Here is a 10351-nt window from a genome sequence, read left to right on the forward strand (position 1 = left end):
CAAGGGGGTGGGGGCCATCCTGATCTCTTTCTGGGGGACCTATAAAATTAGAAATTAAATTGAAATTTAAAATCTATAAAAGGTTAACATTAGTGCTGTCTGTCAATCAATTGAAAAAAGTAATCACGTTTTTCTGTAATTAATCATGATTAATCGCATATTTATATTGTCGTAATTTCACATTGAACCTCCAAATTAATGGAGAAACAACATAAAGGTAGTATATTTTAAATATATTTTTAATGGCATCTTTTTACAAAGTAGCCTATTATTAATGAAGCATCAATACCAATACTGCTACTGGTGTCTCTATTAAATGCATTTTCCATCAATTTTACCTATTAATTATAGCCATTCAACATTACAGTATAATTGTAAGCCATTATTTTTAACATTTAACAGGCTCTGAAATATGAAGTGATTTTAAAACAATCTTCACATAAACTATAAATTATACATGCATAAATATACAGATTAATCTTTATTCAGCTACAAAAGTTAATCAGCGACTAGAGTAGTCAAGTGGTTTCTCTTTGTCTTTTTAATTTACATCAATAACAGACTTCAGCAGGTTTCACTTTAAAATCAGCACTGTCTCTTTAAAACCTGATGCGCATGACACGGATCTGACACATACCCTATTTTCTCCAAACTCTTTACGGTCATTTAAGACTTTATAACTGATTTAAGTCTACGTTTACGAGGTAACTCTCCAAAACCGCGTATTTTGACATAATTGTGTGTGTCTTCGTCTGCTGGTGCGCTAAAGCGGCTGCGTCTGTGTTCAGCCGAACTACTTCACTGCACCGTTTCTGCGGCGTAACCCCAGGTATGTGTCGCCGCATTCTCGGGTTATGAAGAATAAAGAATAAAAAAATTAATCTTCCGAAATGAAGCAGTAATATTTCCTCGGGCAAAAGTTATTAGAAGCGTACAAGCGGGCCATCACACTGAGCTGACCCTATCAGCCCGTTTGTATCTATTATTTGATTCGCTCTTGTTGCTTATGAACAGCTATAATCACGATGATCTTGTCTTTCATTCGCTTTTAATCTCTTTAAAAACTGGCCGTTGTTCTCACTGCATTGCATTGTTATATTTCGTAAAAGTTTTACCCACCAACTGGCGACTGACACTGTTACATCTACAACGCTGATTTTTACTCGCATTTGGCGCTTGGCGAGTGTTAATTGTGGGCCATATATATATAGCCTATATATATATATATTGCTGGGGTTTCACAGCCAGGGTCATGTGAAAACCCACCTAAAGTCTTTTTTTTTCTAGGTTTTTTTTTTTTTTTTTCTTTTTTTGTGATTTTCTTTTCTTTAACATTCGGTGAAAACGTAACCGTGATATCTTTAATATCAACTGAGTAAGGCCATGTCAAATATTAAAATCATAGTGATAGATAGATAGATAGATAGATAGATAGATAGATAGATAGATAGATAGATAGATAGATAGATAGATAGATAGATAGATAGATGTGTTTATTTCTTTGCATAAATTCTCACACAGATCATGAAGGTCACAAGACTAATATTTATTCAGTGAGAACTAAACATCACTCAAAATGGAACAGCAACACTATTTCTGCAGTACATGGCAATAATCACAGTCTAAGCAAAGAGAATAAAGATGAACACTGTATTCTAAACTCAACCCTGCTGGTCGTGCATGCTTTTATAGATCGATATTATTTTCAACGGACACCAAGCACCTCTCAAATTTCATAATTTGCCTGCCAGCATGTTCTCATAAGCTGATTATCTTACAATGCTGATGTGCTCTATTTATCATTTCGAGTGGGTAATTGTTATGTAACTAATCTAGAAATAATACATAGCAAGGCCTGCTGCTGTCGCGTAAGAGGTGGTGTGAGCCAGCAGAGGGCGCTGGTGATTTATGAAGCAATTAGCTTTGATAACTGATGGTCTGTTACTGCTAAACCCATAAGCCCTGACATCAAACACAAATGGGTCTCGACCCATCGGCTTTGCTTCGAGACCTAGATTTTATATGGCAGCCCAGTATCATAATGTTTGTTTGTGTACAAAGGTAAGTAAACCAACACTGGAATGTATAAACACAATCAAGAAAAATATGCCAAATTATTAGAATAGACTGAAAAAGAAAACTGCTTTTGTAGATAAACAAAAGTGGAATTTTAGGCCTAAAGCAGCAAACCCTGTGTCAAATATTGAATTATCTTTAGCCATATTTCTACGTGATAAATTAATCTGGTCGATAATGCCAAGTTTATTTGAATCCTGCTTTTATTCGCTACAAGCTTCGCTTATGCACAATCGTATAGTCACTAGTCAGTAGCAACTAGCATTGTTTTTCTCTGCTTTTCATTGTTAGATTACAAACCTCCGACCCATGTGTTTTAGCCTACTTCACCCACCAGTGACACATTCACCCTCGCACCGACAGACAGAAGCCGCTGCTTAAATACGGTCATTATATTTTAAACGGGATGCGTGTGCGCGCGCGTACGGACTGAGCATGCCGTTTTAAGAGATCTTCTCATCATGATTATGGAGGTCTATATTTATGTTTATTTAAATCGTCCTGGCATAAAGTCAAATGCTTCTGCAAACAAGCATGCGTGGATGTATGTTGATGATTTTAACTCCATGCGTCTGTGATAAATGCACATAAATGTGTATGGATATGTGTGGGGGGTGACTCACGCTCTTCCAGCGAGGCACACAGCATATGAGCAGTTCAGCAATCTGTCATTCACAGGCTCCCCCTCACTGTCGTGTTTGTGTGTGTGTGTGTGTGAGGAAAAACAGAGAGAAGTAGAACGACAAAGGGAAACACAGTCACCCAGAGACATGGAGATTATATCCTGAGCTCTGTGTAAATTTATATTTTCCCTTGAACCAAAACAGATTTTTTTAGTGTGTGTTTTTGTGTTAAATTTTACACCGGAACATGTTGCTAAATAATAATTGATTATTGACAATTATTACACTGACCTCTGGATAGATAACCCCAAAAAATGTAAATTCTGTCATCATTAGCCCTACCAGTAAATTGTTATAAAATTACTGGAATGACTTAAATCGGCAAATAAACAGGTAAATATAAAAATGCTCTGTTCACACAGGCAATGATGTTCCGTCTTTTTAGCGACAGGAGGTTACACACTGCATGACTTTACAATAGGAAGAATCGCAGACAACTCTGTCTGATCTGCACACTAGGTTTCATGTAATGGCGCGCTCACACTACATGATTGAAAGACTAGCCGAATCACTGTGTTGCTCACACTACACAACAAGATTTCTTCTCATCTGTAGTCGTCTTGTCATAGCTGCGCTCATACTACACAACACAACGCTAACGAGGTGAACACACTACAAAACATTAAGTGAAGAGGCGTTCCCGACATCAGCGAAAATACGTTTTCTCACATAAACTCTTGCGAGAAATTACAGCGATTATAGGTAATATCTTCAAGCATGGACGATCAACTGGCCCTTCAATTGGTCTGTGCAGGTATTTTATCCGAAAGAAAGAAGAAACCACGACAAAAGAGAATATGGCAGAAGCAATGGCTTGGAAACTTGGTATTATATACACAATCTATGCATTTGTTAAATTTAGTTCTAGCTAGTTGATTTGATTAATTTGTGTCTTTTCGTTTCTGTTCATAAAGACGCATGATAAAGACTGTTTATACCATCTGCACTGTGATTGGCTGGATTAATTCCACCATGTCATTGTGTCGCTCACATTACGAGATCACGTGGCAATAACATCAAACAGGTTTGAAAATATTGTAGCGTCTGTGATAGCTCAAGACAGGTTCGGATCACGTTGCTGTAAGAATCCACCCGCCAGCCCGAAAGCGGAATCCAGCGGCCTGATCGAAGGTTTAATGCATGTTCGGTCTTTTACTTGCGCCTCTGAATTTATCTGGATTTAGTTTCATAATTTTAGTCTAGCACTGTGTTCAATCGGACTCCAATTTCAAGTGATCGTTAAATTTAGGCAATATTTCTAATCAAAAACTGATCACAATATCGATTGTTTATCAGTTTAGATATTTGATTATTCTGGAAATCCCATACTTTCAATTATTCGTTCATTAAGGACCAGGTATCGCACAGGAATTGCATCCATTTGTGCATCATCCAATTGCATCATCCATTGGTGCTTCGGTATTATCTGTCCTGAATGCAGATTTGCAGAAATACCACTACACATTAATCTACTTGAAAAATGATTTCAGAAGAGATCAGAATAAATCAAATATAACAATTTATTATCAATCAGGTAAAATTGTACCGTGCCAATTACATAATTAAACAATAAAAAAACTATATAACATCAATTGTTCAAAGATGAATCTATGAGTAAAAATGTATACCTGACTTCAGGAAGATACATAGTATGGAGCATATGAAATACACTCCACACTCCGGGCTGATCTGGCTACAGAATCGCAATGACTGATTTGCAACTTTCCCTTAAATACTGTCAGAACAAAAAGAAAGAAATCTTTAAATCAGTTGTATAAGCATAAAGAGACCTTTTGGTTTAGGTTCCCGTGCTTCAGGGTCGCCCCTGGCAGGAGATAGATAAACATTCTCACAGACCCCTAAAGGGGGGCACACAGCAGCAGAACACAATTCTACAAAAGTTTTTGATCTTTTTCATAATACAAGTGACTAGTGTGAAATTGAGACCAATTTACCAATCACACAGAGACCTTTAGAACAATGCCAAACATGAAAGGGTTATGATTATGAATTCTGAAGATACAGTAAATGCATGATATAAGCATAGCAACTTGAGTTCTTGACATTTCTCTGTCAGCTTTTAGTGACCTGGACCATGTGCCCAGGGGGGGGAAGGATGGGTGAAGGGACCGATGAGCAAATGGTCTTTCTCTCAGATCTTCTTGTCAGATTAGAGAGTTTATTTTGTTGGATGGCATGTGTGTTGCGAGAGTTCCTGAGTGTTTGGCTTCACGAGGAGATCAAAGCCCCCCCTACATTGTTGACCTGCTCATACTTAACAAGTTTCGGCGACCACAACGAACACCGATTTGGTCACTATCCGGAGGTTTTGTCGCAGACTTTGGAAATCTGTCTGCGACAGCGAAATCCAGCCCAAAATCCTGTAGTGTGAGCCCGGCATAACTCCTCCTCGAACTTCCTGCTCTATATCTTGCTCTCTCATTGGCTGTAGGTCATTGCCGATGTATTTTGCCGTCAGAACTCATTTCACACAGGAGGATTTTGAATTGCAGACAGGTCCAGATATTTATCATGCCTAATACTCCGTAGGTGTCGGTGACGTGTCGGTGATTCTCTCAGATTGTGTCTTTGATAATTCACACTGTGTGATTGTCACTCGTGTGAACGAGCACCGATTTGCCCTTTGATTTCAGTCATTTGTCTGCAATTTCCCAAAACCTGTCGGCGAGTGAAAATGGGGGCCAAAAAACGTGCAGTATGAACTCTGCATAAGTTACTGTGCCTCTTGGTGTTGTGTTTGTAAACATGGAGGGGTATAGGCGTAACCAGTATTTTTGTTGTTGCTGTCATTTGTGTCAAACGATCACATTCATGCAGCTGTTTTTGGCCCATAGACATTGTATTAGATGACTTCAAACCAAACCATGTAGCGGAGTAAATGCGTAATTTCCGTCAGAATGTTATGACTGGCCCAGAGTCGATGTCTTACATCAGTACGTTCTGAACTCGTATGTGCTTATTCTGGTAATCTTGTTCTGTGTTCACACAGAGCACATTACTGGTAAGAACTTCTCGAACCGGTAAATTGCCAGAACAAATTTAATTTACCAGTAAAGACTGTATGTGTGAAAGGTGCTGTTTACTGAAGATGTTCTCAACCTGTTTGAACATCTTTCATCTGTTGGACACAGTTTCTTTTTTCTTTTAAGCACAAAAGAAGATATTTAGAAAAATGTTGGTAACCAAACAGTTGATGTTAGCCATTGACTTCAATAATATTTGGTCAGTCAATGGCTACCATCAACTCTTTGGTTACCAATTTTCTTAAAAAAAAAAATCATACAAATTTCATACAGGTTTTGAAACAACTTGAGGGCGAGTAAATGATGACAGAATTTTCATTATTTTGTGAACAACCCCTTATGTGGCATTCAATTGATATTTCCTACTACAGAGTGCAACAGTGCCTGCCCATTTGTTTATTTTTTTTAGCTGCCCTGATTCCAGAATGATTTCCAATGCTGTTAAACACAACCAGTGGCGTCGCTATAGGGATTCTGGGAACATTGCAATGATTTTGGTTTGGTGCCCCCTCAAAATCATTTTCAGTTGGTGGCAGGGGTTTGGCGATCTCATTTGGGAGAAAAGGACATTGTTGTCCCTGGTTGCGATACCTCTGAATGCAACTATTTAAAAAAAAGATCCAAATAATGCAGACTGACAGCATCAAGTAAGCCATACTATCAGTTAACAACCTTGTAGTTCACAGTAAGCTTTTGTAATTAAAAATCAGTTCTCATGTTGAAAAAAATAAATATTTTATTTTTGTTTTTTAGTTGTATTTTTATTTCTGGAACCTGATTGTTGTCCTCTATTTGCCCTCATATGTGGCAACACTTTATATAAGCTAATCTGGGTAAATGAAACCAGCACTACTTTCATGGATCAAACCACAGACTCACTCACAGTCTTTTGTTTCATTGCAAACATGTTATTGACTATATAGTGAAAATGACCTCATTAGCCTCATTAGTATTATTATGACTGTAATGTTGTTGGTGAGTGTTCATCTTGTTGCTAGGCTGGTTTTATTTTACGTGACTGTTTTCCTTAAAATTTGCTTTAAAGTAATATACAAGATTATAAAATAATTTCAACTCAAATCAATATTTCATGTCCAAATGTTTATTTATTTTGTGAGAAGTTATGTAACAAGTGGGATAATGTACAATCAGTTAGTCATTATTGTAAAATAAACCCCTTCAGGGTGATACCAGGTCACCCTGCCTGGGTTTATTTTCCGATAATGATCCACTGACTGTACATAACACCTCCTTGAAGCATATGTTCATAACCCCTTTCTGAAAAAAGCATAGTGACTAATCATGCACAAATGACCATAAGAAAGCTTTGAAATGCTGAAAGAAAAGCTTCAATTTAAAGCAAGATATCAGTCTTCACTGGTGTACAGCAAAGCTGCCTGACCCCTATCTGCTACCATTATTAGAAAAATACAAAAGATTTTTAGGCTGAAATTGGCCTCCAAAGAAAATTTCCACCAAGAGGACAAAATCATCAGTCACCCTGACCCTGGAGCAGTGCTGAGAAAGAGGAGAGTTATAAGACCACTAGATGTGCCATCTAATCACATATACAGTATTTCAGCCTAATTCTGTGTAGCCCAGTACATAATAAATGGTGTTTTGCAGGGGTGACTGAGATATCAGCACAGACATGAGTATTTTGTTGGTTGTTTATTTGCAAATTTGTGACGTAAAGCACACACTGATGGCTGGGAAAACACTGATTGGTTACTTCACCCAAAAATGAACATCCTGTCAATCATTGTTATACACTCTCATGCCATTGGAAACTTTGAACATATTGTATTTTTATGGTTTTGTTGCGATCCACTTTTGTTGGAGTGGTGCAGATTGGATTTTTTGCTAAATAGAAAAAGTTTATGTTCTGCTGAACAAAAAAAGCAATCAGGTTTTACGCAACATGAAAGTGTGTATATGATGACAACATGTATATTTCATTTCATACAGCTGAGCATTTCTCAACAGATATAGATGAATTGTCATAATTTTGTAGAGAGGAGCAGGGCAAAGTTCCTTTTGATCTTTGTACCTCTGACCAGCAATTACAAGAAACATTTTGTGGAGGTTATTGAGGGTGAACCAGTTTTTAAATCGAAGGGTTCACAAACTTTTTCCAACCTGCACTATAAATGCCCTTAATTTCTTTAATAATAATTTAAAAATGGTTCATTTTTGTGTGTGTGTTGTGTTTAAGCAAACGGTCTATTTTATGATCCTTCCAAGGGTTCACATACTTTTTCTTGTAACTGTATCCCTTGCTCAGGGGCACAGTGGTGATGCAGTGGAGCTTCAAGTCAAACTTCACACTAACAGCGTGAGTGGGAGAGACAGCAAGAAAATGTGTGTGTACTCGGTCAGTTAAGGGAAAAGAAGTGCTGGCTTCATTTGTCTGCTCAATTCTTTAACGCACAAAATTATGAGTAATCAGGAAAATGGTTATTCTAGCTTTTTAATTAGCCTAATTACATAAAAGAGTTTGGCCGGCCGCAGAGAAGAGGGACTTAATGTAGTGTTTGTGTGTGTGCAATATTCTGAGATAAGCTGAAGGCTTAGATGGGTAGATGGCTCTGAAGAATATGTGAGAGTGTTTGTATGTGTGAATGTATAGGGAAAACTGGAGCTACATAGCACTCTTTTTAATTATTTCTCAGGGTAGATTTAGTTTAAAAGAGTTCTGTGTAGGCACATACCTTAACGTCTTGGCTAGAAAAAGCTATTCTGCATTTCAGCTGTCATTGCCCCAGAGAAAAAAGATACAGTTCATTGAACCGTGCCATTCAGAAATGAAATGAGAGTACCTTTTTAATTTCAATTTCAAATTCATTTGAATTTAATTTAAATTAAGGTAGCAAACATAATGCAGAGTTGCAATGCATATTTGAATGTAAGAAAATAGATTTAAAAAATGTATAACTGTAATTTAAGTAGCTAAAACTAATTTTAACTATAAAATCAAAGTTTGTAAAGATCAACTTGCTTTTTTAATCAGACTTAGTTTGAAAGCCTTCTCTTAATGTTTTTCAAAGACTCTCCAAGGATCACATCTGGAGAATTGCAGAGATTAGTTGAGTCTTGGGGTCAAAAAGCTAAAAAAAAAATAAAAAAATTCACCGGTCTTGTTCAGATGCATGGCATCATGGATTCTATCAAATACCAACAGATAAAAAAAACCTAAACCCTCTGTTAGAAGTCTTATAATGGGCCGTGGTTGGATCTTCCATCAGGACAATTATCCAAAACTAACATCTAAGTCAACACAAAAATGTCTTATTGAGCACAAAATGAAGCTTCTGCCTTGGCCATTCCAGTTCCCTGACCTGAACCCTATAGAAAATGAGTTGGGTGAACTGAAGAGAAAAAGCACCAACAGGAAGCTGTGAATCTGAAGGATCTGGAGAGATTCTGGATGAAGTAATTGTCACGAATCCGGTTCATGGTCTTTTGTCTGCCTCAAGAGGTCGCCACTTCATCATATTGACTCTCACACCTCATATTATACTGGACTGCATTTCCCATCATCCATTGCACTGATTGCACATACACAGCTGATTGCACTAAGTACACCCAGCTGTCTCAATCACGCGCTCACACATGAGAACTATCACACAATCACACTCCCTACTTAAACCATGGACTTCCTTTCACAGATCGTCGAGTGTTGTTCTGTGTTTAGCACTCGCCAAGTGTTAGCTGCCTTACCGAGCCATTCTGTGTTTATGTTTAGCACCGAGCATTATTCTGCATTTATCACCCTCCTAGTGATAGTTGTTTTACCGAGCCATTCTGTGTTTGTTTAGTTCCAGCATTGTCTAGCGTTTATCGCTCTCCTAGTGATAGCTACATTACGGAGCCCTTCTGTGTTTTCTAAGTTTAGTTTTTGTTTATAGCCACTTTTCCTGATTCCTGCCCGTGTAGCTTGGTTTAACCCTTGTCTTGAAGTTCGGACTCTGTTTATACCTCGGTTTATTGCTCAGGTTATTGGACTACCCCTCTTCTCAAACCCTCTGGATATCGTTCGCCGATCAAAGACCCATGCTTGCCCTAGGATTACTCTGTGTCTTGCCCTTGCCATACTTGTTTGCCAATGTTTTGACCCTGCCTGTGTTTATGACCATGTCTCTGAATAAAAGCCTTGCAAATGGATCTGCACGTCTCACGTCTCATTCACCCCGTTACAGTAATGCTTTCTGATCTCTTGTCAGGTGTTCTCCAAATTCTTCAGGCATTATAGGAGAAAACTCAGAACTGTTATCTTGGGAAAAGGATGTTGCAATAATTGTGGCCAAAGTGAACTAGAGAAAAACATTTATTAAATGAGATTTTCTTACTTCAATGGTAGGTTAGAATTTTTTTTTTACGAAATATCAAAAGGATAAAAGATGCAGATTTATTTTCACAGCCACCTTTGCTCATATTTACCAAGTGTTCCAAGGGCACTGTACTAAGAGCCCTGCATTTCAGCCTGGACCCAATGGGCCCCAACTTTTTTACGGCCCTAGGGCCGGGCTTTGGGCCAATTTTCACATC

This window comes from Barbus barbus, assembly GCF_936440315.1.
Source record: "Barbus barbus genome assembly, chromosome: 3".
Lineage (NCBI taxonomy): Eukaryota > Metazoa > Chordata > Actinopteri > Cypriniformes > Cyprinidae > Barbus > Barbus barbus.